Source organism: Lutra lutra, chromosome 7, assembly GCF_902655055.1.
Source record: "Lutra lutra chromosome 7, mLutLut1.2, whole genome shotgun sequence".
NCBI classification, from domain to species: Eukaryota; Metazoa; Chordata; class Mammalia; order Carnivora; family Mustelidae; genus Lutra; species Lutra lutra.
Window position 1 is genome coordinate 111,926,231 of NC_062284.1, and position 27,004 is coordinate 111,953,234.

Below are 27,004 nucleotides of genomic sequence, written 5' to 3' on the forward strand. Positions count from 1 at the left end.
GTCCTGCCCCTTCCAGAGGAGACCACCGTGAGGCGGACGGAAGGGAGGTGTCCTGGCCTCTGTGGGAGCTGCTGAGTCAGCTGTGAGGCCAGCAGATTGGACTGGGAGGAAGACAGCCCCAGTGACTCATCAAGGGACTGCTTCACTGCCTCAGGGCCAGGAGAAGTGCGTGCTCACAGGGACTCAGAACTGAACTCAGGTAGCCCCCAGCCTTGCAAGCCCAGAGCAGGGGCCCCAGAAGCCCAAGGAGAGGGATGTATTTGGGTCTCTCAGTAAAAGGGACTTAGTGATTGTGTAGGGGAAGGACCCTGAAGACCCTTAGGACTCCAGTGCTTATTGTCCAACTTGGGGGCTACCCAGGGGAACTTACCTTTTCAGACTTTTTCTGGGTCTTTTGCCTTTGCCACCTGTGTATGTGTTTGGATAAGCTCATTACTTTTAATATTAGCATAAGGAAAGCTAATTAGAATGGTGAATCTACTGCAAAAGAAATGTTGTGATGCATTTACAAAGGAATGAATTATCTATTGTCTGGAATTGTTCTGCCTGCTCTCCTTCCATTAGCAAAGCTTATGGTGAGCCAAGTGTGAACTAAATTTGTTGTTCCATAATGGAATAGTATGTGGGGTAAGGGCCAGCGGAGTGCAGTAGACAATAGGCACAAATCAAGTTCAAGAAGGAAGAGATCATTTTAGGCAGGTGTGTCCAGAAAAGGTTTCAGAGTTGAGAATTGAACTAGGCTTTGAGCCTGGGGTGATACTCTCTGACAGACTTTGTTAGGACTTCTATGATTTCATTGTACAATTTCCCATAATTTCTTCTGTCAATTCCCTATTGTTGAACATTTAAGTTAGTTCTGATTTTTGGTAAATAACACTATAATGAACATCCTTATACACACATTTTCAAGAATTTAATTTTTTTAAAGGATGTTTTTCTTGAAAGGGAGTTGATGAGTCAAGGGTATGCACACGTTTTTAAAATCATCTTTTCCCTTTCTGATTACCAAATGAATACACACTCACTATAAAACATTTAAACACAACAAAAGTGTATAGTTCAAAAAAAGTCTCCTATAATCCCATATCTGGAGCTATTTTCTGATAAGAGTTGGTATATATTTTTCCAACTTTTTTCAATGAAACACCAACATATTGTAACAGACACACCTCCAAAGACTGCCTTTCCATCACATTTACAGTGGACTCTAGAGCCCCTGCCATGTCCAGACCCCAGGTGAACTATATGGCCCCATGTCCTACCTCTCTGCTCCCCTTACTTTGTCCCAGCCGCACAGGTCTTCTTGCTGCTTCTAAAGCCAGCTGAATTTGCTACTACAACAGGCTTTTTGATGGCTGATCCTTCTGATTGGAATATCCTTTCCCCAAATATTCACAAGATTCCCATCCTCACTTTATTCAAGTTTCTGTTCAACTGTCACTATTTCAGAAAGGCCTTCTCTGACCACCTACCTAAAATAGCACCTCTCATAATGCTGTTTCTTTCTTTCTTTTTTTTTAAAGTAGGCTCCATGCCCAATGTGGGGTTTGAACTCACGATCCAGAAATGAAGAGTTGGCGTGCTCTATTCACTGAGCCAGCCAGGCACCCCAGTGCTATTTCTTCATAGCACTTTCCATTACCTGACATTTCACATATATGTAATTGGCTTATCGTCTGTCTAGAAAGCTCTGTGAAAACAAGGATCTTGTCTTGTTCTCTGCACATTTCCAGCACCTGGACTAGAAACTGGCAAGTAGTAGATGTTCAATATATGCATGCTGAATGATTGAATAAGATGAAACTAAACTATATTTATCATTCTGAAACCTGCTTTTTTACTTAACAGTATATCAAGGACATCTTTTCATGTCAGTATATAAATCTTTTTAGTCTTTCTAAGGCTTTACAGTAGTATTGGAATTTATTTACCCAATTCTCTTTTGATGGGCATTTGGGTTGTTTACAGTTTTTCAATATTATAGACAGTGTTGCATTACACATCCTTGAATACATATCCTTGCATGCTTTTAGTGTTTTTATAGCTTTTACTTGAGGTGGTGATAAAAACTTACAGGCATGAATGTCTAGCATCATGTTGGAAATGCAGGCTTGGTGCTCAGAGGTATCCAGACTGTGGGTAGACTGGAGACTTCTTCACACAGACCTGATCATTGAAGGCTAGGAATCAATGATAAAGAAGGAAACTGAGTAAAGCCCGGAGACATGAATCTTAAACAATATCTGTATTAGAAAGCAGAAGAAAGGCAAGAAATTATTCATTCATTTGACAAATCTGTATTAATTGGAACTTTCAAAAAGTTGGAATGCAACAACACAGCAAGAGTGACATGTATAGACCATGTAGTAGCCTTCCTTTTGGTTAAAGTCTAATGGCGGGAAAGGCACAAAGAATAACAGAAATCAGAAAATCATACAATGGTGGATAGGACTGGGTGGCACTGATGTACAGACTAGAAATTTTAAGGAAAGTTTTCTAGAAGTAGGGTTTAAGCTGAGTCTGGGGTAGGTAGCAATTAGCTGAGTGAGAAGGGAAGCTCCAGTGGGAAAGTGTTTCAGGCTAGGGGAGGAGCACTTCCAAAGGCTCAGAGGTATGAGGGAGCATGGCATACCCAGGCAGTAGGAGAGAAAGTCTGTGTGGCAGGAAGGTTGAGACTGAAGAGGGTAGTGGGGAGAGAAGGGATGGAAAGGTAGGCAGCAACTCTCTGGGCCACATTAAAGGGATTGGCTTCTGTTTTAAAGGCAACAAGGAATTTGAAGCAAGGAGGTCTTGTGATCAGAGTTATCTTAGAAAATGACTATGGCCACAGTGTAGACAATGGATTGAAGATGGGGTAGGGTGAAATGATCAAAACTGGAGGGACCTGTTGGGGATCAATGGGGTGGGGATGTTGGCCTAAACTAGAACAATAGTATGGGGCATGAAAAGCCTCATGGCTGGATGGATTCCCGAGGCACCTCAGAGGATTAGAAGATAATTGACAGGACTTGGTTACTGATTAGATTAGGAGAGAAGGAAAAGGAAGACTCAAAGATGGTGAACAAAGATGATGAACACTTTATGGCTTGTGTAACTGAGATAGTAAGAAGAGAGCTGGTCTGGAGGTGGGCTGAAGATGGAAATTTTAGTTCTGGAAATACTGAGTGTGAGGTGTATGTGGAATAGCCAAGCAGACTAAGGAGACAAAAGAGAGAGATCTGGGCTGGAGGCCAATTTACGTGTCATCAGGATCCGGATGGAATTGAGACCATTGGCAACTGTCAAGTCCATGAGAGTAGGCACTTGTTATATCTTCAGGGTTTAGATCAGTGCCTGACTCACAGTGGGTGCTCAATAAATATTCGTGGAGTAAGAGATAGATGAAATCACTCAGGGAAAGTGAGAAAAGAAGGAAGCTCAGGACAGAATCCAAAGGAGAGGCTTGTCCACGGTGGAGGGAGGAAGCAGTCATGGGGAGGGGATGCAGGAGAAGGAGGAAGTCATGAACAATGTCAGTGCTATCAAGAAGAAGTCAAGGGACCACAAAGTTCCAAGGGATTTTGGAAACGCGATCATTGGTAACCTTGGTGAGGTTTTTTTACTGACACATTGGGAGCAAAGGTCACATTTCAGAGAACTGAGGAGTGACCAGAAAGGATGTAAGGGAAGACAATGGATACACACAACTCCTAGAAAGTTTCACTGTGTACTAGGTGTAAAAGGAAATGAAAAAAAATAAAAGGCTATTTTCGAAAAAAAAGAGATGGAGATGATGTTTTCATGATGTTGAGAAAAAGGAGCAGAAAAGAAGATGTTTAAGATTCAAGAACATGTAAAGCCAATTGTTAGAGAGAGGTCTCTGAGAAGGTGAGAAAAGATGGGATTTCCTTCAAATTGGAGGAAATGCTGCAGGTCAAGCAAGGGAGAAATATTCTATTTTGACCAGAAAAATGATGATTTTTCAGATTTGCAGGTATGAAGTTGGGAATATTAGATGGATTCTAGTCTCTCTTGAGGCCACCAAACAATGGTAGGAATGGCTATAAAGGAGGGAAAAAGAGTCGCAGGGAAAGAGAGTTTCACCAAGGAGACAGAGAGTCACCTGAGCACAGCACCACAGAGAGGAGAAGCTGAGGACGGATGAGGTACTGGGTCTGGTAAACTGAAGTTTATTCATAACTGAGAAGGTCTGGAAACTGATAGAAGGTGGACCCTCTACTACAAGGATTAAAGAAATGAGCAGACATGTGAGAAGGGAAGGAAGCAGTTATATGTATGTGACTGGAGAGAATCCTGGAGGGGAAGGGAGGGGTGGAGCAGGTGCTAAAGGTCTTTCAAATTTAATTCAAGAGGAAAAGAGGAGCCAGACTGAGAGGAAATCAAAAGTTTGGCAGAGAAGTTAACCCTCAAAATGTGGAGGGATCCTTCTCTTTTGTGACAAAAAAGAAGCTAGAGAGGATTTGTATACCAGCAGAGAAACATATTGAAGTTGAAGCATATTGTGCTTTATAATAAGAAATATATATTTGGAGTTCATCCTGGTTCCTGGCATGGAGCTTCTAAAACACTTGTAATTTCCTAAGTGATAAGAAAACTAGGAGCATTGTCTGTTCTGACGAGGCAATTCTGAGTGGCCTTCGGGATGGGGCCTCATCACCAGAAATACCAAGCCATGATTACAAGCTTGGATTTTGAGCCCTACCCCTTGTCCTCCTGAGAGGGAAGAGGCTAGAAATGGAGTTAATGATTGATCCTGCTTATGTGAGGAAGCCTCCATAAAATCCCAAGAGTATGGAGTTTAGAGAGATTCTAGGCTGGCCAACACATTCGCACCAGGAGGGTGCTTCACCCCAACTCCACAGAGGCAGAAGCTTCTGCACTCAACATTCTCTCTGACCTCATGTTAAGACTCTCTTCATCTGGCTATTCATCCATCTCCTTTATTGTAACCTTTAATAAACTGGTAAATGTAAGTAAATGTTTCACTGAGTTCTAGTAGCTGCTCTAGCAAATTAATCAAACCCAAGGAAGGGGTCTTTGGAGGCTCCAAATTCATAGCAGTTACTAAGAAGCCCAGGCTTTGACTAGTGTATGAAGGGGGTAGGGGGTTTACTCTTGTAGGCCGGAGCCCTTACCTGATGCTATCTCCAGGCAGGTAGTGTCAGAATTGAGTTAAATTGTAGGATACTCAGCTTGTATCCAAGACTTGCTTGTTATTTGGCGGGGGGGGGGGGGGAACCCCTACACATTTGGTGAAAAGAAGTGTCAGAAGTAAAGTGTTCTGTCTAAAGTAGACTCACAGGGAAGAAAGACATAGTAGGCAATAATTGGGTTTTTCTTTACATAGGAAGGAAACTAGTTGTTGCCTTTTATACCTACCTGCTCAGTGAAATCCCGAAGTCCTAGTAGGTTTGTGTGTGTGTGTGTGTGTGTGTGTGTGTGTGTGTGTAAATTGGCTCTAAAATGTGTAAGAAAGCAAAGCATCTAGAATAACTATAACATCACTTCTTGGCCTTTTGGCTAAGATCAAGTATAGAATAACTAACGCAATATTGAAAAAGTAATTTTTAGACAGCATGGACAACTCACTTCTTTTTTTAAAATTTTATTTATTTTTTTGATAGAGAGAGAAATCACAAGTAGGCAGAGAGGCAGGCAGAGAGAAGCAGGGAAGCAGGCTCCCCACTAAGCAGAGAGCCTGATACAGGGCTTGATCCCAGGAGCCTGAGATCTTGACCTGAGCCAAAGGCAGAGGCTTAACCCACTGAGCCACCCAGGCACCCTGGCCAACTCACTTCTCTGGGATGTGTTGACTTTTCAACAAATGATGCTGGAACAGGATTTCCATATTAAAAACATGAATTTGACCTGCACTCCATAGCATACACAGACACTAATTTGAGAGAGATCATAGACCTAAATGTAAAAGATAAACCATAAAGCTTCCAGAAGGATAAATAGGAGAATATCTTCACAACCTTTGAGTAGTAAAAGGTTTTTTTTTTTGACAACTTGCAGAAAACAATAACTATGAAAGAAAATATCAATCTATTAGATCACATGAAATTAAAAATTTCTGCACCCTTAAGAAAAATGAATAGGGAGACCATAGACTGGGAGAAAGTATTTGCAAAACAAAGAATGGTTATCAATAAAATATAAAGCATTTCTACAACTTAATAAGAGAAAAGGTAACACAGTGTAAAGAGAATGTGCAGATACTTCATAAAAGAAGATATACAAATAGCTGGTAAGCACATCAAAGATGGCTCAGCATCACTAGCCAGCAGGGAAATGCAAATTGAAACAAATATACACCCACTAGAATAGCTAAAGATAAAAGACTGACAACACCAAATGTTGATGAGGTTGTGGAGCAACTGAAACACTCATACATTATTTTGGAAAATAGTTTGCCAGTTTATCATAGTTAGAGAAGCTCATGCACCTATTCTGAACAAGCAATTCAATTTCTAGGCATTTACCTAAGAGAAATAAAAACATATGTCCACAAAAAGACTTGTATAAGAATGTTCATGGCAGGCACCTGGGTGGCTCAGTGGGTTAAGCCTCTGCCTTTGGCTCGGGTCATGATCTCAGGGTCCTGGGATTGAGTCTCACATTGGGCTCTCTGCTCAGTGGGGAGCCTGCTTCCCCCTCTCTCTCTGCCTGCTTCTCTGCCTACTTGTGATCTCTCTCTGTGTGTCAAATAAATAAATAAAATCTTAAAAAAAATAAAAAAGAATGTTCATGGCTGGGGCATCTGGGTGACTCAGTTGGTTAAGCATCTGCCTTTAGCTCAGGTCATGATACCAGGGTCCTGAGATCGAGCCCCTCATCGGGCTCCTGGCTCAGCAGGGAGCCTGCTTCTCCCTCTCCTTCTGCCAGTCTCTGTCTCTCTCAGATAAATAAATAAAATTTAAAAAAGGATGTTCCTGGCTCTGCTGCTTGACTAGCTGAGTGACCTTAAGCACGCTACTTTGCCACTCCATATCTTTTCCCTCTAATGTAAAATGGAGTTAATATCAATGTGCTGAATAATGTAAAGGGGAAATCATGATGCCATATTTACAACCTTTTTCTGAGAAAAGGAGCACATCTAGTCTTTTCCCAGTGTAGCTGCCATGGCTTATGTAGCATGCTTTGCTGGTGGCCAGCTTGACTCTCCTGGGCACAGAAGACAGGACGAAGTCTGGGGCACAAGCTGGAAGCGACCACAAGATGGAGGTCTTGGTTGGGCCAATCCATGCAAAAGTTGGCTTTGTCTGGCAAAAGGTGTTCCTCTAAGGAGTTGTTCCTCTAAGGAGCAGTTTCAGCCAAAGAATCCCCTGGGAAAAAAAGCTGGAGCACGATTCGCATTTGAGATCCCAAATTAGATAAGAAAATCCGAGAGACTTCCACTCTCTAGGAGATGCTAGGGTCCTTGAGAAAGCATTTAACATAAAAGAAGAAGGACGGGAACCCAACCATGGGGAGGGGAGTGTCTGTGTGACCTTATGGTGAGCAAGTCTGTATTTGAGAGTTGGAAAGTATCAGTGTTCTTTGTGATGAACTCTTCAGCTTCCCTTCAAGCCAGCCACAGCAATCCCATTCTCCTTGTCAGAGATTGGTCTAAGAACAGGCATGTACCTAATTCTGGCCAATGAGACATGAATGGAATTCTACTGGGGACTTTTGGAAAGTTTCTGTGCTTCTAAGAAGCACATACAGGAAGAGTGTCCTTTTCTTCTTCTAGATGTTATTGCGTCTGGTGAAAACATCTTATTACTACGAAGGGAACTACTACAGGACAAAGACAATATTTTGAGGACAGAAAAGCAGGGAGATGAAGACACCCTGTGTCCTCAGTACTTCAAGCTGCTCATTGTACTACACCTGGAGCCCACAACTTCTGGAATTCCCATTAGTGATAGATGGATTTACTTGTATGATTGAATCTGGGTTTTCTATGACTTGTGGCTAAAGCATCCTAACCAACTGAGCATTGGACTGGAATTCTTGCACCAGCTGAGGAGAGCTTAGAGCTAATAAAATTGGGGTATTAAGGAGATATAACTGGTATTGTCACAGGCTGGTGGCGCCAGAACAATGGGGCCATTCATGCTTCTAGACATGTCAGGTGTGACTCTTATTTATAAACCAGCTGAGCTAGGAATATTGTATTCCTCTACTTTTACCCTTTAATCAAAGTAAATCTGACTCTGAGCCCCCAGTCCTGTTCAGTGGGCAGATAATCTATCATTCTGGGAGCTCAACCCCCTGAAAAATTGTGCCCAATTGGGCAAAAGTGTAGCAGCATCCCACCCACTCACCAGCTGGTAGTCCACACTGAATTTTCCTTTTGCCTCAGGTCTCATTGAATTTGGTGATTTTAAGGTTTCTGAGTCTGACTTTGGGGTCCAGGGATCTTTGTTGATGCTGGAAACCCAATGCCTAAGGCCTGGTGTCTTCTGAGATCTGACCCTTACCCAAGACTCTGATGGGTTCTGTTCTCACAATCAGAGTTGTTTTCTAACTTTCTGGTCTCTGAGCATACTCCTTTCTCTTTCCTTGTCCTTCAAAGCCCTCCCTCTTCCATCCCCCTTCTCCCTCAGGGTGTCTGCATCATCTCCTCAATGAGCCAGGGATTCTACCAAGACAGGACGATCTATTAGCTTCAAGCAGCTTCTGCTTTCAGTCCTGTAAGAATTCCCAGGCAAGAAAAAACAAAAGTCTGACTAGCAGTGAAAAGAGAAGGCAATGGAAAAATACAGTGAATTTATTAATCTGGCAATTATCTCGACACGGATACTTCGGAGGTGACAGGAGAGAACTCAGCCCAATAGAGGGCTGGCTCCTGTGCTGAGTGGCAGTGAGCCCAACCAATGAGAGTGGGACAAAGAGAAAGAAGGTGGATCCTGAGCCCTGTGGGGGAAACTTTCCAGGTAGCTTGTAAAACCTGCCTCACAGTCCAGAATTGAAAGCCTGGCTACCAGGTGCCTCTTCCCAGCTGCCTCTTTCCTGCCTCTTTCCTGAGTGTTCTTGAAAAAATATTTTCATTCCGCTAGCATTCTGTCTCTGCCCTGTGGTCACACATGGGGTTATGATAAATGTTAATCTACCAGGAAGTGGGCAGGATAAATGGAGATAATGTACATGAAAGGTCTTTGACTTGTTTTAGGCATGTGCTGGTATGTCGCCCAGGGCTGGAGCCACTCCTGGTCTTCCCCAGCCTCCTTGGTGAAGGTCCTTTCTTATGGCCGCAGTGGTCAGCTGACATCTGCTACCACCCTCCAGCTGGCTAGGGGACCCCAGGGCTTCTGGACTTGCTCCCAGGTAAACAAGGGCAGCAGAAGTACAAGCTGGATTTAGATAGTATCTTCCCACCTATAGCTGAAAGGAACTTTGAGACCATAAAAGCCAACTCCCTGAATTAACAGATAAGAGCCGGGAGGTTAGAACTCAGGGAACTTGGCTACCGTCATGTGAAGATAGAAGGGGACCTCAAAAGCGTGCGGGGCTCTTTGTTCCCAGGCCTTCATGGTTGGTTTTGAATCATGGAAAGCACCATCTTGTTGCTGCCTTACCTCCTGCAGAAGGCTCTCTCGAGGCTTAGCAGCTGCTAGATGATTAACCCAAGGACAAGAAAGGTGTGTTGAGCCCACAGCACCCAGATCTTGGGCCCTTCCTTGTTCTTACTGTCATCCTCAGAGCATCTCTGGAAGGCAGCGAGACTGTGGGTTACTCAGAAGACAGCCCTGAGCATTTCCCAGTTTTTAGGTGTCTTCTGGGCATGCTCATTTGTGACTTTCCGACCAGAAGTATTTCAGTCTGAAGATAAACCTCAATCAAACCCCCAGAGCAAATATGTGTGGGTTTTTTTGACTCCTGTTGTCTTGATTGACCTACCAAACACCTCAGGGCATTCCGATGCAGGAAACCTATAAAGCACACTGTAAGAAAGATTGGTGTATGGGTTGGTGAGTTTGGGCAAACTGCTTACCCACCATAACACAGGCATAAGAGTATCTGCTTCATAGCATGGCTGTGAGGATCATATAAGATGATGGAATGTGAAGTGTTTAGCATAATACCATGCACATGGGAAGCACTCAACACATGCTCACGGTTACTGCTCTTACTATTATTTTAATGGGGCCACTGTTCAGCTAGGCTCCTTGATACTGCTTCCTGCTTCAAATCTCTGCTGGTCTGAGCGATCTCCTGTTAGTCCTGTTCTTCAACCCTCTACTTCCCAATCCTAGATGTCTTAGCACTTACTCCCCAGCATAGACTCAAATGCCAGGACTGTCTCCTGGCATCTTGCTCCACCCCTCAGCCACACACACACACACACACACACACACACACACAAATTACAACCTGTGTTTCAGCTCTGTGCATTGCCTCCTGCAAAATCTGGTTGTCAAGGTGTTGAGGGTGTTAATAGAAGTTGTCTTTGGGTGGGCGAGATTGTAGGTGGGTTTTTAAAAAATTTCCTTTCTTTGCTAGTCTGTATTTTCTGATTTGTTTGTCATGAGCATGTATTGCATTTGTACCAAGAAAATACCATCTTTAATTTTTATAAAATCTACTCACTATCTCTAGAAAACTCTCCCTGAAGAGTTCCACTGCATTCTGAGCACTCCTTTGAATTTCCTGTCCCCTCGCCACTTCTCTGCACTCTGTACTACCTTTGTGTGCTCTTGTGAGGTCATCTGTAGAGGCTCTTAAAGGGAATTTGCACCTGTGAGCAGGCAGTAGGCATCTTGAGGGTAGAGGCTGGATCATCTTTATTGTTTGTCTTTTTCTTTTCTTTCTTCCCTTTTTTTTTTTTTTTCAAGTAGGTGTGGAGCCCAACCTGGGGCTTGAACTCATGACTCTGAGATCAAGACCTGAGCTAAAATCCAACCTGAGCTGAGATCAAGAGTCAGACACTTAACCGACTACGCCACCCAGGTGCCCCTCTGTCTGTTTCATAGCTGACTTCAGCTCTCTACCCTTCTCTCTGCACCATTGAGCCAGTGACTGGGAAGAAGTCAAGGGTGCTGGTTAGAGCTGGACTTGATCATCCTTCCCATTTTACAGTCCCTGATACTAGAGCTAGCAGGTAGAGTGTAGTTTCTGGGGATCCCTGATTCATAGACAGGGCAGTGTTCAGTAGGGATTGGCTGTGTCATGGGGCTTAGGACACGTCTTAGCTTGGGCATGAATTCAGCCTGGATCTAGCAAAATCTCTACACAGCTACTTGTGTGACACAGATAGAGTCTAAGGTAACAGCCACAGGCAGTAGAGAGCGAAGGGCACACTGTATACGGAAGCCCTGGGAGCATCATACTAAGGGGAAGAATCTGGGAAGTCTTCAGAAAGGATGGAAGTCTTGGATAGACCTGAAGGGAGAGGTGAAGACATGGAGGGGTAGAGTGGGAAGAAAGATAGGAGTGGGATGCAGTACTGAAGAGGGAAGGCATATGGGCTGGAGGTTAGGAGCTGGCTGATGGGTTAAGTGGTTAAGAGGTCAAGCTCTGGAGTCAAAAGACGTGTTGTTGTTGTTGTTTTTTTTAATAAACATATAATGTATTATTAGCCCCAGGGGTACAGGTCTGTGAATCGCCAGGTTTACACACTTCACAGCACTCACCATAGCACATACCCTCCCCAATGTCCATAACCCAACCACCCTCTCCCTACCCCCCTCCCCCTGCAACCTTCAGTTTGTTTTGTGAGATTAAGAGTCTCTTATGGTTTGAAAAGACCTGGTTTTGAGTCACTAACTAACCATGTGATCTTGGGCAAGTTTCGAGCCCTTCAACAAGTCTGGGTTTTCTTATCTGTGTAATACAGCTAAAGGCAGTTCCTTCCTATTAGAATTTTTATGAGGAATTAATGAAATAATGCTTATAAAATACATTTTAAACACACAATAAATGCTAGCTAAGGTTACTGCTATTATTTATTATAATTACTATAATGTATACTTGGCATTTGTTTCCCAGAAGAATCTCATTGCATATTCATTCAGGCCCTACTTTCCCATGATTTGTTCACCTGTATTCATTCATTTAGTGCATCTATTATTATATGTAATAATTATATATAAGTACATATATTATATATTATATATAATAATAATATAATAACTAATAATAACTAAAATTTAAGTAGTGTATTCTACGTGCCAAATATTGTTCTAAGTACTTTATATATATGAAACTCATTTGATCTTCCCAATAATGCTTTTTTTGGGAATGATTTTATGTATTTATTTGTCAGAGAGAAAGAGAGAGAGAGGGAGCACACAAGCAAAGAGAATCAGGTATAAGGAGAAATAGGCTCTGCACTGAGCAGGGATCCTGATGCGGGACTCGATCCCACCACCCTGGGATCATGACCTGAACTGAAGGCAGATGTTTAACCAACTGAGCCACCCAGACATCCCCCCAATAATGCTTTGAAGTAGATACTATTATCACCTACATTTTATCTAGAATGAAATTGGAATACAGAGAGGTTAAGCAGTTGCCCAAAGTCACACAATTAGTTAAGTGAGAAAACTAGAATTTTGATTCCATCAGAATCCAGGCTCTTAACTCTTTAACCTGTGGTATTTTCAAAGACTCTGGGAAGAACTGAAGGACAGAAGTTTAGATTAAACACTAATCTGCAGGGAGATAGTAACCAGGAAGTACAGCACGATACTTATGATAAGATCGGACCCATCCAAGAGTGACCATGGCCGCCTGGAAGTCTGGGCAGAACCCATGTAGGCCTCTGGACATGCCTGGATGGTTGGCCGTGACCAGCTTGTGTATCACATGACGTTCCTGTTGTAGGCTCTCTGAGACCTCATTAACTTAGTGCACTGCTGATACTTCTTGGCCACGGTCAGTGCCACCTGTCCCATGGAAGGCTGGATGACATAACACGGGTGGATGAATATAAACCCACCCCACTACTGGTTGAAAATAACTCAAAGTACAAAGCCTATTGTGTGTGGGTTGGGTCATTGCCCCAATTGCTCATTGCATCACCATTCACTGGATGGCCATCTGTTTTTAAGTTCCGTGCTCTGTGCTGGCTATTACACTGAAAACATGTTTTTCTGTCTCCTCCTGAGCACACTTCCCAAATCCCTAGGATTATTCCACTTAGCCCTTCCCAGCTTCAAACGGCTTCTTCTTTAGTTTCAAGATCTAGAATGTTGGTGCTAAAAAGATCTTAGATAGTGGTATCCTAGAGCTGGCTCGTCCTAACTGGTAACAACGGATTGTTAAATTTTCTGGAATTTTGCAAGCCAATTGCTAACACAGCCATTATCAAAAATTGCATCATATAAACTTACAATTAAATAAATTATTTTAAAAGTGAAACTACTAAATACTCAAAACTCATTGCTTCCTAATTACTTTAGCTCATGCTATCTTACTTAGCAGGCCCAGCTCTGCGTTCAGTGATGTGACATTGGTGACTTGAGTGCAGCCACGGTGGTAATATTTACACCACAGAAATCAGCAAACTCTACAAATCAGCAGCCCCTACTCCCAGACTATTGTGAGACATTTCCCCGCACACCAGTCCTAGAGATCATCACATCTGTTTCAGCCAAGGAGATCTCCTGGGAGTCCTTGGTTGCTTCCTGGAGCAGGCAGCAGTGGAGGGGTTGGGCAAAGGGAGAACAGGTGGGGGCTTCTGGGGCATCCCCCCGCTCCCATGGCCCCAGCCCTGAACAAGGCCAGCCACACATTTGTTTGTTTTTAATATAAACTTATATACAAGATTTTGTCCAAGTAGTTCTTTCACACTTAAAAACAGTGGAAAGTGACTAATCTCCTCTAATCTTATCTCACAGTTTGGGAAACAGAAATTTTTACAGTTTAGATCCAGAGGAGGGAAGTGACTTAGCTCTAGATCTTGCAGAGCCCAGTCCACGGAGTTATGGGAGGGGGCCAACAGCATGGCTCCTTGTAACTGGAGATAGGCTCCTGCCCACACTCCAGGAAGCTGCGCTCATGGCTCCTTCCAGATGGGTGGTCCTCCCAGAGCCCTGTCTGCTGTGCTCCTTCTCACCCTAGAGATGAGTGGACTCCCAGCTGAGCCCTGTGTGTGGTTTTCCCTCTGCTTTTCATATTCCTCTGCTTTTCATATACCTGGTTTCCATATTCCTCTGCTTTCCATATACCTCTGCTTTTCATATTCCCTGATGGGAGAGGCCAAGTTGAAAATCCTACCCTCCCAAACAGGTTTTTAAATTTGCCTGACTTTCAGTTGGGGAAATCTGCTTAAAGCCTTAACAAACAAACAAACAAACAAACCAAACAGCCATTTTATTTCTTATTCAGCAAAGGCTGGGAGAGATGGATGTCAAAAAGCCTGCTGGAGAGCATAGGTGTGGTGATGGTAGGGGGAGTGGTTATAGGGAAGAGTGGAGGAAAGGCAGGCAGAGCAGGGAGAGAAGGTAAAAGCAATAATTTTAAGGGGTAAGAAAATTTAGCTACAGGTGTCAAGGGATGTCCAGTTTCCTTAGACTTCTGAAGTCTTGCCAACCTCTTCCTTCTAGCATAAGCTGATTGCTTGTGTTATCTGCCTGTTGTCATTTCTTGTGCAATCCCCATTACCCAGTGCCCAGTGAGTCCCTAGATGTGTTGCACCAACCCATCTTTTTGGTAACACCACAATGAAGAATTCTGCAATAAAGGTTGTATGAGTTTGCTAGGGCAACCATAATGAAATAATGAAAGACTAGGTGGCTTAAACACCAAATTTATTTAAACAAATTTATGTATTTATTAAAACAAATTTATTTTCTCACATTTCTGGAGGTTCAAAGTCCAAGATCAAGATGCGGACAGGCTTGGTGTTTTTCCTGAGGCCTCTCTCCTTATCTTGCAGATGGGCAAGTGTCCACAGCATCTTGCTGTGTCCTCACGTGGTCTTCCTCTGTGAGTGCACGTGTCTGATGTCTCTGTGTATCCAAATTTCCTCTTCTAAAAACACCATATTAGATTAGAGCTCATCCTAATGTCCTCTTTTTACCTTAATCAGCTCTTTAGAAATGTATCTCCAAATACTGTTACTTTCTGAGGTAGATATCTGAGGTGATTCATTCATTGAGGTTAGGACTTCGACTTATGAACTTGGGGGCTATAATTCAGCACATTATAAGAACTTAGGAAGCGTTTATCCTCTACTACATGAGAAGGAACCCAGTCACATACTTAGTTATCAGTGGTGCCCCCTTGTCAACATGGAAAGACCTTGTCATGTACACAACTTCACTGCCATGCATTGGACCGAGAGCTCGTCTGGTGAAGTGTTTTTTAAAAAATCACATGTTGTCTTCAAGAATTTTGAAAGATCTCTCTCCTCCAAATTTCCTTTTTGTTAGTTATCACAGGAGTTTATTTTCATAGGTGGGACATCCTCAAGGGATTTTCAATATTAGCAGAAGCCACTGATGACATGGAAACAGGTGCAATGTCTGAACGTAGCTGAAAGTAGTAAGGAGAAGTCATTGGTCAAGGGAAACAGGGCAGGTGAAGGTCACAGTGTCCCATCTAAGACATGTATTGAGTATACTCTCTCTTGTGCTGTGTCACCCATTCCTTTGTTCTTTCCTGAATCTTTTAGTCCTTGCCAGGCATCTAGAATGGGCTGGCAACTGCAGATACACAGGTGAGTGATGTTCTTAGTCCCTGCCTTTGTGAGTTGATAGCTCTGTTATGTGAACTATTAAAGACATGATTCAAACACAGTCCTTACCTTACAGAGACAATCTGGCAGGGATTAGGAAACCATCTTCAGGGTCTGCCTGTTAGATTTGCCCCAGCAAACATGGGCACCCACTTCCTGTTTCTCTGTACCCAGGAAGCCGGTAGTGAGGCATTGGTCTAGTGCCTCAGACCATGTTTGCCAGGAAACAGCAGGCAAAGCAGACTACGGTCTCCTCTCACATCTCAAGACGGGCCTTCTGGTGTGCATTCTTCCCCATCGGAGGAGCTCTGTTGGTGCAACACTCCTGCCTTTCCTTCATTCCTTCACAGACCCCTTCCCAGGGGAGGTGGAATGACACAGCTGATCCTCAAATTTGGAAGAAGAAACATGACCAGTCCCCACCCCTTGGCTTTCTTTTGGGAGTAAATTGCCCCCAGGGATGTGTTTTCTGCTCTGCATTTCTAGGGACAAAGGTTCCCCCCACTGGGAAGGGATGTGGTTTCCCAGAGTGACCTACTGGGTAAATTGGCCACTGTTGGAGTTCAGTGTTAGGGAACTTACCTGCCTAGAGCTACACTTGCTAACACAAATTTATCAGAAATAAGGGTAATGATTTGAACTTGATATGCCAACTTTTTCTTGTTTCTCCATTGTTTCAAGAATCTGGTAAGGACTGTGCCTGGGTGGCTCAGTTGGTTAAGCATCTGCTTTCGACTCAGGTCCTGATCCTGGAGTTCTGAGATCAAGTCCCGAGTCGGGCTCCCTGCTCAGAGGGTAATCTGCTTTTCCCTCTCCTTCTGCTGCTGCTTTGGCTCTCTCTCTCTCTCTCTGTCTGTCAAATAGGTAAACAAAATCTTAAAAAAAAAAAAGAATCTGGTAAGGAAACTAGAGCTGGTGACATGGGTTCAAATTCTCTTTGTGCTTCTGTCTGTCACAGTGCCAGCTGTCGGTATGTCTACCAGTTGTTCTTGAAGCATTTTACACTTATGTCTCATGTGATCCTCACACAACCTGCTGACAGGACCGGATTTATTAGTTGAGGAGCTCAGACAGCGATTCTCGGTACCTCCGACCTATTCCATACGGTGATACACACAGGAAACTGAAAAAGAGTATGCATCTATATATACATAAATCTATTTCTCTGTCTGTACCCATACCCATATCTCACCACAGAAAATGGATGAGGCTGTAGGCACCAGAGGTGACAAGCTCAGAGATGCTGGCTGTCCTAGGGCTTGCCTGCCTATTCTGAGCCTTGAGAAGAGCGGTACCTCATCACCTGTAAACCCATTCCTTGCCCACCAGTTGGGAAGTTTTAGCTTAGGGAAATACTAGTTCAAGGCTACAAAATTATTATTTTTTTAAAAAGTTTATTTATTTGTTTATTTTAAGATTTTATTTATTTGATAGAGAGAGAGAGAGCACAAGTAGGCAGAGAGGCAGGCAGAGAGAGAGGGGGAAGCAGGCTACCTACTGAGCAGAGAGCCCAATATGGGGCTTGATCCTAGGACCCTGGGATCATGTCCTGAGCTGAAGGCAGAGGCTTTAACCCACTGAGCAACCCAGGTGCCCCAAGGCTACAAAATTATTAAAAAGAAATTTGAACCCAGGTTCTCTGAGTCCATATCTAAAGAGCCTTCAAACATAGACTGAAATGGGGGAGCCATTTGTTACCATCATTCATACTCATGGGGCACAGAGAAGTGTCGAAGGGATGGCCTCTCATTCTTCTCTGTGCCTACGAGACATTCAATGCCTGTCCAGGGATGCAGTCGGCCTCCTATCAGGTCTCCTCCTTTCTGAACCAGAGCAGATTTTCCTAGCTACCTTCTAGAGAAGGGAGTTCAGGGAAGTCGGCATTAAGACCTCCTGATCTGGTCTAGTGGTTGGCCCTGGGGAGGAACTATCTATTGGATAGCCAAGGCACTTCCCTGCTTCCAGTCACAGGCAAAGCCCTCGTCTCTAATGTGATCAAAACAGTAGATGGTCCATTAATGTAAAATATTATTTAAAGAGTAACCGTGAGAAACATACCTTAGACTTCTTATTGTAACTTAAAGCATATACAGGTATGTTCAGGCACCATTAAAAAAAAAAATTGGATCAAGGCATTTTCTTGGTGTAGGCCTCTATTAATTGGAGTTTTGTCCTATCTTTCTTGTATCAACTATACTCACAATCCGTTTATCCTTTGTATACTTACTGTGTTCTTTCTAGGTGCCTGGCATATTTTAGGTGCTGGGAAAACAACAGAAAGTCTCCACGCTTGTGGAGTTTATATTCTATTGGAATCTTCTGTAAGTTCCAGATCAGTTTTCTCTGAAATAGAGGGAGAATTTAAAGACACAAGGCAATCCAAGTATCCAATCACGGTAAAATGTGTATGATTCCCCCTTTCCCCGTCTTTCCCAAGTGTCTTTCCCATGCCACTTCAACAAGATTTTTTTTCTTGTTAGGACAAAAGGACAAGTCATTATCAAGCCTTTCCAAAACATCAAATGTCAGTTTACAGAGGAACAAGAACTCTTTCTTTGTACTCACATTTCATTGGTTTTCACAACAATTAAATTACATAATCAGAATGGCAAGGACAACGGGCAGAAATGTGTTTGGGAGCAAATGGCACTGAGCCGTTGTGAGCTCTCAGCTCGATTTGTGGGAACAGAAGCACCCGAGATCACCCGAGAGCATCCGAGAGTACCCGAGGTTACCCGAGGTCACCGGAGAGTGAGAGTGCCCAGAGCATCTGCAAGTGCCTCTGCTAGTTGAGGATCTGGCAAGCCGTGGGCACAATGCATTTTACGGAGGGAACAGAGAGCATCCGTTAACCTGGTGACTTGGTCAGGACGAGGTCAGTTTTAAGAGCTTTTGCCACACAGATGCACCTGTCCTCTCCGGACCAAATGTGTACTGCACTTGGAGAGTGGTTTATGCCACTTTTCTATTAAAAAGCTCAAATAGGGCGCCTGGGTGGCTCAGTGGGTTAAGCCGCTGCCTTCCGCTCAGGTCATGATCTCAGGTTCCTGGGATCGAGTCCCGCATCGGGCTCTCTGCTCAGCAGGGAGCCTGCTTCCCTTCCTCTCTCTCTGCCTGCCTCTCTGCCTACTTGTGATCTCTGTCTGTCAAATAAATAAATAAAATCTTTAAAAAAAAAAAAAGGCTCAAATAATTATTCCAAATCTTTACAAAAGGTGAAGGAAACTAGGAGCTGTACCTGTGTTGGGCCAAGTTTCATAAAACTGTATATTTCTCATATTACTACGGCTTGGCTCTTATTTTCCTGGCCTAGATTTCATGTTTAAGAGCCCCCCTCTTTATTAGCCAACAATGCCTCTTCCAGAACCATTCATGACAAATGGTACAGCGTTCAAATAGCCTGTCTCTGACGTCCACATTTCTTCTCCCTGAGAGTAGAGGTGAAGTATTCAGTTCATCCTCCCGAAGAAAACACGTGCCTGCGGAGAGCCAGTTGCCCTCTCATCTGTGGAAGGATAGGAAGAGAACACGTGCCTGTATATCCAGACAGCAGCACAGCAGAGAGAACAAGCCATATAAGAAACAAAGAGGCAATAATAATGATAAGGAGTCAATGATAAAGATTGCTCAGTGCCCCAAAGTCCTCCGAAAATGACAGTGATGTGATGGAGATTATTTAATCCGACCTGCTTCGTGTTGCAAATACGGAGACAGAGACACTGGAGGAAAATGACTTGCTGAAGACAGAGCCAGCTCAAGGCAAAGCTGGGGTAGGAAGTCTCTGACATTTACACCTGCTGTTCTCCAAGTAGGGTCCACAGACTCCTGAGGATCCCTGCAACACTCAGGAGGGGTTCATGAAGTTATGAAGGTCTCCGTTTGATCGTTTCTCCTTTGACCCCATGTTGACATTTGACGGAAGGTACGAAAACAATGGTGGATAAAACTCCTAGCTTCTGGGCATGAATCAAGGCAGGCGCCAAGGCATATTAGACATCATTGCCTCGCACTTGCAGTAAAAAACAACGCCAGTTTCATTTAAGAATACCCTTGATGAAGCAGTAAAAATGATTAGTCTTATTAAATACCGACACTTTTCAAATAGTCTGTGTAACAAAATGGAGAGCGTGCATAAATACTTTCACTGCATTCCAAGGTATGACGGTTATCCCTAGGAAATGTAGGCAGGCGATAAACCTGGGCGTCAAGCCATTTTTTTCATGAAGCGTCTTTCTTCTCCTCTTTTTTTTCCCTTCCTTCCTTCCTCCCTCCCTCTCTCTCTCCCTTTCTTTCTCTCTCTTTCTCCTTTTCTCTTTCTTTCTTTCTTTCTTTCTTTCCTTCCTTCCTTCTCTTCAAAGACTAAATAACAAAGAATGCTTTTTCAGACTGGGTGTTTGACAGACATTGTTTCTAAATGAAAAAGGGAGTCTGTCTCTTTGAGGAAAACAACTGATAGTATTTGTTGCCAGTGATAAAATTTGAACTTGCAAGGGAAAATGAGAATTTTGGAAAACTTGTATCTGTTACTGTGGAGCTTGATACCTTCTTAATATTTAAGGACTTTTCTAATGAGATGGATGGTGATAGTAATGAATGTGATTTTTTAAAAATATTGTATAATGAAATGTGTGAACATTTGGAATATCTATAACTCAATAAACCAGCTTTTTCCAATTACCAATGCATGGTATTACCCATCCATACATGGGTAAAAGATCCAATTAAAGTACATAATAAACCAATGGATTTTAATGTAAGAGAATATAAAAAATTCATTGATATGATTTCAGATTTCACTTTTCAACTAATCTTTAAGAAACTTGCTACAGGGCACCTGGGTGGCTCAGTGGGTTAAGCCGCTGCCTTCGGCTCAGGTCATGATCTCAGGGTCCTGGGATCGAGTCCCGCATCGGGCTCTCTGCTCAGCAAGAAGCCTGCTTCCCTCTCTCTCTCTCTCTGCCTGCCTCTCCGTCTACTTGTGATCTCTCTCTCTGTCAAATAAATAAATAAATAAAAAAAAAAGAAACTTGCTACAGTTTGGTGCTGTATCAAAAGAGAATATGCACAATTATTTAAAAAGACTATTAAATACTCTATTTTTCCAGCTACATGTCTGTGTAAAGCCAGATTTTCTTCATACACTTCAACCAAAACAACATTTTGTAAGCCATTGATTTCAAGAGCAGATATAGGAATCCAGTTACCTTCTGTTAAGGCAGACATATAAAAAATTTGCAAAAATATCAAACATAGTTACTCTTCCCACTAATTTTTTTTTTTTAATTTTGGAGGGTTTTTTAAAATGAAAATATTTCTGTTATTTATATTATGTAAAAATACATTATTTACGTTAACATGCCATGGATTTATTTTTGATATTTTTAATTAATTAACAAAACATTTTAACAAACATTTTCCACTGAGAGACATAACCTACACAAATTTTAAGGGTGTCAAATGGTCCTGAGATGAAAAAGCGTGTGAACTGTCCCGTTACACCAGCCTGCCTTCCAGAAAGTGAACCGGAGAGAGGTACTTCTTTCCCCTGTACCCAAAAAAGCCAGTGCTTGTTACCGTTTTAATTTTAAATCCAGCCAGTCCTCCTCCTTGAAAACTGTGAAGAAGTGAAGAAAGCCTCAAAACAACTACAGATTCCTGAAATCAAAGGACCAAGAACGGAGAGAGAAGTCAAAAGAAGCAAATAAGAGTTGTCTGGAGCTGGGGCGCCTGGGTGGCTCAGTGGGTTAAGCCTCTTCCTTTGGCTCAGGTCATGATCTCAGGGTCCTGGGATCAAGCCCCACATCGGGCTCTCTGCTCAGCAGGGAGCCTGCTTCCCCCCTTTCTCTCTGTCTGCCTCTCTGACTACTTGTGATCTCTCTCTCTCTCTGTCAAATAAATAAATAAAACAAAATAAAATAAAATAAAATAAAGAGTTGTCTGGAGCTGTGCAAAGCTGAGACTCCCCTCCAGGCAGCCTGGTGGGAGCTGCCTGCTTCTTTTTGCATCATTGGCCTGACCCCTTGCCCATCCACCCACTGCCACTCCCTAAGTCTCAACCCTGCCCGGGAATGCTATCCTCTGGGGCCTCCAAACACAAAAGGACTTATTAAAGCCTTGGGATGGTCCTCACCAGCCCCACCTCCCCCACTCCCCCGCCCCCCCAGGATGACAGTATGGGGGAAGGGATCTATCAGCCTGTGCCTCCACCAGCCCCCTGTTCTCAGGTTTGAGTCAAAAAGGGAAGGCCCGGGTTTCTGGACTGAAAAGGAAATGTAAATCTCTCCCAGGCCATGTGCCAGAAGCTGCCAGGAGACCATTTCCCTGTTAGTAAACAGGGTCTCCTGGGCCATCTTTCTCTTCTTTAATAACCTGTGGGGCGCCTATTGATTGCCCATACTGGTCCCTCATAAATTACAACAGTGGTGCCTCCTGGTCGCCCTGGAGCTGCGTGGTTGGGAAAATTGGCTCTCTGATACCTTGTGCTCACGGAGCACTGTATCGGGCCACATAAACGTGAAGAATATGTACCATCAGGAGCAGAGAACGCACAGGAAACAACTCGGGGGCCCGCAGAGGCTTCTGGGCATGCTGCAGACTTTAATGAACCTGTCTCTGCTGCTTGTCCTGGAGAGCCGGAGGAATGCTAATGACACGCCTCCTCCGGCAGAATGCTCTGCCATCAGGTGGGGGGAGCTCAAGCTCTGGTGGGTGGGAGATGGGTCTGCTCCCAGCTCTACCCACTCACCAGGATAGGAGCCGGCCGGTAAGAGGGAATGTTTCTGCATTGTGCCATGGTGGAAAGAGCACCTAGTTAGGAATCAAGGCACATTCTATGCTCCATGCCACCTATGGCTGTATGATTTTGGGTGAAACATTTAATCTCACTGAATCTGCATCTCATCTGGAAGTGGAGAAAGTAATATCCCTAGTCAGTTGTGGGGCTGGTGGAAAATAAGGCTGACCCAGAGCCCTGCGTGCTCTTGGTAAATACCTGCGGAAACTGAATTTGAGTCAGTTGAAGGACACAATGGCAGGTCCGGGTCTGAAACGAGTTCTGCCTCCCAGCTCCCAAATCTGGCATCCGCCAGTCCCCCTAGCTAATGCCTTGCTCTTCAAATAAGAAGGGAGGCCACGGAACTCACAGCTTGATTGGAAATGAATCTCTCATTCCTTCTGTCTTCCTGTGCCCCTCCTGACTTGGCTTCTGAATTTAAAATTCATTTCACAGGGAACATCTCTAAAGTGGAAAGTAAACAGGAAAACATGCCAGCACGACTTCCCATTCTACTCAAGAAGTTTGGCACCCACATGCCCACAGTTGGCACAATCTGGTAGGAAACCTTGGGGTTTCTCTGACTTGAAGCAGGTCCTGGGCAATTAGGTCCACCGATGCTTTCCCCAAGCAAGGAATGCTGTCCCCACAGTTCTACCACGGAACTTTCACCATTGCACGAAAATGAACTAGAAGGACACTGTACGTATGCCTATGTTTTTCTGCTACTTCCCTGGTCCTAGAGATGATATTCTGCTGCTCTGGGATGAGGTGTGTGGTGGGTTGAAGCGGCCCCCAGAAGACACACCCACATCCCAGAACCCATACATGTGACATTACTTGGAAAAGGGGTTCGTACAGAAGCAATTAAATGAAGGATCTTGAGAAGAAATCATCCTGGATTACCCTGGGGGGCCCTAACCCAATGCACAGTGTCCTTGTAAGAGAACGGAGACGCTGAGGAGAAGTCCCCACAAGGCTCGACTACTCTCTGGGGCTTTTGAAGGGAGAGGAGTCTGGCCAACACTTTGATTTCGGACTTCTGTCCTCCAGAACCGGGAGAGAATACATTTGTTGTAAGTCACTTAGCTTGTGGCAATAAGCCAAGGAAATGACTGCAAATGTGCTCCCAATGATAGACCCCAGCTCAGAGACTTCTTCCACCAGAGATGCTTTTCCCCCTCTTGGAGAATTTGCCTGAGCAGCAGCCTCTGTGACCAGGTCAGCAACCGGCTCTTGGGCAATGCAAACACCTCGATGGGGCTGTGGCTGAAGATCCACCCTGGAGAAAACATCTGGGGGTGCTTTCGGCATCTCTTGGTGGGCAAGGCATTGGAGAAATGGCCTAATTTTGGAACTAGACAGACCTTGGTTTAAAACTCAACTCCACTATAGGCTTTGTGACTCCAGACAAACTACTTGCCCTCTCTGTGCTTCAAGTTCCTCATCTATAAAATGAGGATAATAACTCCTACCATCTAGAAGGGAGCAGATCCAAGATCTGAGACTTGCACATTTTTAGAGACCTTTTTAAAGAAGAAGGATGCAAAGCTTCAAACCCTAAATTAGAAGTGGGACCTTGAAAGGGCCTTGTGCCAGCGAGGGGCACCCGAGGCTTACATTAAGCCCGCCTCTGCTTCCAGGGTGTCCTGAGGGTTATAGATAAAAGCATGAAGCTCTAGACAGGCCAGGCTCCTACCGCATGCTTTGCAAGAGGTAGAACTTTCTGAATGAGGAATCCAACAGTTAAGTGTCTACCGAAAGGCACACATATTTTTTCAAACCATACAGAAAGGTATGGCAGGATACATTCCATGGCAGCTTTCTAGCTGTTGCCTTGACATCCATTTTCCCTTTCTTTTCCATAACAGAAAACTGACATCTGTGGGGATGGCCATGTGCTCAACTAAAGCCTAGCTTCCCAAGCAGGTCTGGCAGACACCTGTGGCCATGACTCAGTTCTGGCCCAAAGACATATAAGCAAATAGAGGTCAGAGACTTCCATAACATCTTATGGGAGTGTATTAGGAATTGAATGGCACCTCCCTCAACCCCCATGCATATGTTGAAGTCCTAATCCTTAGTATCTAAGAGTATGAACTTATTTGGAAATAGGGTCTTTGCAGATGTAATTAGTTAAGATAAGGTCTTGGGGGGCATAATACAATATGAACGGTGTCCTTATAAAAAGAGAAAATTTGAACACAGACACACAAGGCAGAGAAAGCGGTGATGCTTTTACGACCTTAGGAACATCAAAGATTGCTGGCAAATTACCAGTAGAAAGGGGAGAGGCACGGAATAGATTTTCTTTAGAGTCCTCAGAAAGAACCGACCCTGCTGACAACTTAATTTCAAATTTTTGACTTACACACCAAGACAATAAATAAATTTCTGTCGTGTAAGCCACTCCGTTTGTGGCAGTTTGTTACAGCAGCCCTAGCAAACTCATACAGAGAGATAGGCCCTTCTTCACCAAGTTTCTATCCTGCTGGTCCTCCATTAACCATCTTGGTCCATGAGGATGAGGTAGAGCAAAGAGCTAAATGGAGCCTAAAACTTTACAGAACTGTCACATTAGCCCTGGACTGCCTACCTTGGGGCTTGTTTTCCTGGAAAGTAAGTATATTTGAATATTTTGTTATTGTTATTGTTTTGTTTGTCTTCTGAGACATGATCTTCACTGATACATTGTTTTGAAAAATTAATTATTCTTTGGGGAAGGATAAGGATTGGAATATCTGCAAACAGAATTTTAGCATTATCTGTGATGTTTCATTTTTGATACCACAATGTATTCATGTATTCTTTTGTAATTAAAACATTTCACTTTGGGGTTCCTGGGTAGCTCAGTGGGTTAAAGCCTCTGCTTTTGGCTCAGGTCATGGTCTCAGGGTCCTGAGATCGAGCCCCGCATCAGGCTCTCTGCTCGGCAGGGAGCCTGCTTCCTCCCTCTCTCTCTGCCTGCCTCTCTGCCTACTTGTGATCTCTGTCTGTCAAATAAATAAATAAAATCTTTAAAAAAAATATTCACTTTATAATAAATAAATTGCAAAGGAAAAAAAAAGAGGGATGACCACCTACAGATTAAGAAAGACCTGGGAAATGTATCAACCAATTACAATGTATGAACCTGATTTGGATCTTGATTTAAACAAAAAGTTTTAAAAAATTTATGAGACAACCCAGGAAATTTTAATATTAATTGGATAGTTGATATTATGGAACTATTTATTTTTATGCATGCTCATAATACTGCAGTTATATATTTAAAGTGCTTTTAACTTTTAGGATCTAAAACATTGTTTTTCACCCTTAGCACTATGGTTATTTTGGGCCAAATAATTTTTAGTATAGTTGACCTACAATGTGACATTAGTTTCAGAGGTATGACAGGACTTGGCCCATTTATACATTATGCTATGCTCACCACAGGTATAAGTACCATCTGTCACCATACAATGCTATGACAGTGTCATTATCTTTCATCCCAGTGACTTATTCATCCCATAACTGGAAGCCTGTACCTCCCACTCCTCTTCACCCATTTTGCCCATCCCCCACACCCCTCCCCTCTGGCCGCCATCAGTCTATTCTCAGTGTTTTATAGATCTGATTCTGCTTTTTGTTTATTCATGCTGTTGTTTATTCACACTGTTCATTCATTTTACTTATGAGTGAAATCCCATGGTATTTGTCTTTCTTAGTCTGACTTATTTCACTGAGCATAATACTCACTAGGTCCTCCATGTTGTCTCAAACAATCCTTTGTTGTGGGAAGATCTCCCACGTCTTGTAGGTGTTCAGCCGTATCCCTGAATTGGACTCACCACACGCCAATAGCACGCCCCTCTCCCAAGGTAGGACGATCAGTAGGATCTTTAGACGTAGCCAATGTCTCCTGAAGGCAAATTTGGTGTGGGTTCAGAACTACTACTACTCTAAAATTTGGAGAAATTTTAGAGAAATTTACTGGAATATTTATGGGTGAAATGATTTGTTGTTCCATAATGAAAAGTTTAAAATACATTTAAAAAAATATGAAAGAGTCTGTTTGTATGCTCTTTCTGTCAATGTGGTGGAGTCATTGTGAAATTTCTTCTTACTTCAAAATCTGCATATCCTGGATAAAAAAAGTAAATATTTACCTTGCTTGGTGCAAGATCTTGTGTCAAGCCTCCTACATTACTCTTAACCCCCAAGGCTATAGGCCTTTCTGACTGTGGGTAGGGCAGACCCTCTTGCACATCATTCACTCAGTGCAGCCCTTAGCATTCCCTTGTCATGAACTGGGGTGGGGGGGAGGGGGGCGTTGGAGAAGGATCGGGGAGGTTCTGAGTTGCCTGGTGACCTAACTCCTGAGGCCGTCTCCCACCATTTCTCAATGGGCCTACTTCTCCTGTCCCCAAAATCCTGTCCAGAGGGGGTGTGTTTAGAACCTGACTCGTTAGGGCCTTGCCTTGCCCATCCTTCAGAGTCCAGCCGGTTGACTTTCTGCTGACTGTTTGCAGAAAGCTTGTGCTCTCACCACGCATCAGGTCAGCCCACTCTGTTTAAACACG

At 43.5% G+C, this 27,004-nt stretch overlaps 1 pseudogene; it reads left to right on the forward strand.

The window, feature by feature from the left end:
• The first annotated feature begins 5,500 nt into the window (after nt 1–5,500).
• Nucleotides 5,501–5,635, forward strand: LOC125105695 (uncharacterized; annotated as a pseudogene).
• Nucleotides 5,636–27,004: the final 21,369 nt, after the last annotated feature.